Genomic DNA, 438 nt, shown 5'->3' with positions numbered 1-438 from the left:
AAAGTAAATATTAAATACTCACTGGGCCTTTGTTTTTTTGGTGGTCCCTGATATGGGAATCCTGTAAAGTTAGTATGAAAAGTGGCCAAACAAGTTTGTAAGAAAGGCATATTTTTTATAGTAAGTTAAATTTGCTGGATTGTTCCCATAAGAAAACATTCTTTACTTTTTTTTTCTCAAGTAAAGAGTTGGGATGTCAGATGAAGTTTGCTGTGTACATCCCTCCTCAAGCAAATCGGGTACGCTATGAAAAAATTCACTTCTCATCCTTATTTGTATATAAAATGAAACCAATTTTAAATTTAGGAGTGTGATATGTGTCTTTTTTGTAGTTAGGACATACATTTAGGTGAACAGTGCAGTTTCAGTTTATGAAAAGGTTTCTGTAACTACCTGAAAATCTGACATTTTCATAGATATCATCATGCCCTCACTTAA

At 32.6% G+C, this 438-nt stretch overlaps 1 protein-coding gene across 1 annotated transcript in view; it reads left to right on the top strand.

The window, feature by feature from the left end:
• LOC119593559 (S-formylglutathione hydrolase-like) overlaps positions 1 to 438 on the top strand; it is a 4454-nt gene that overhangs the window by 775 nt on the left and 3241 nt on the right. The gene's annotated exons all lie outside the window — the stretch shown is intronic.

This window comes from Penaeus monodon, chromosome 32 (assembly GCF_015228065.2).
Source record: "Penaeus monodon isolate SGIC_2016 chromosome 32, NSTDA_Pmon_1, whole genome shotgun sequence".
NCBI classification, from domain to species: domain Eukaryota; kingdom Metazoa; phylum Arthropoda; class Malacostraca; order Decapoda; family Penaeidae; genus Penaeus; species Penaeus monodon.
This window is presented reverse-complemented; position numbering and strand designations above follow the sequence as displayed.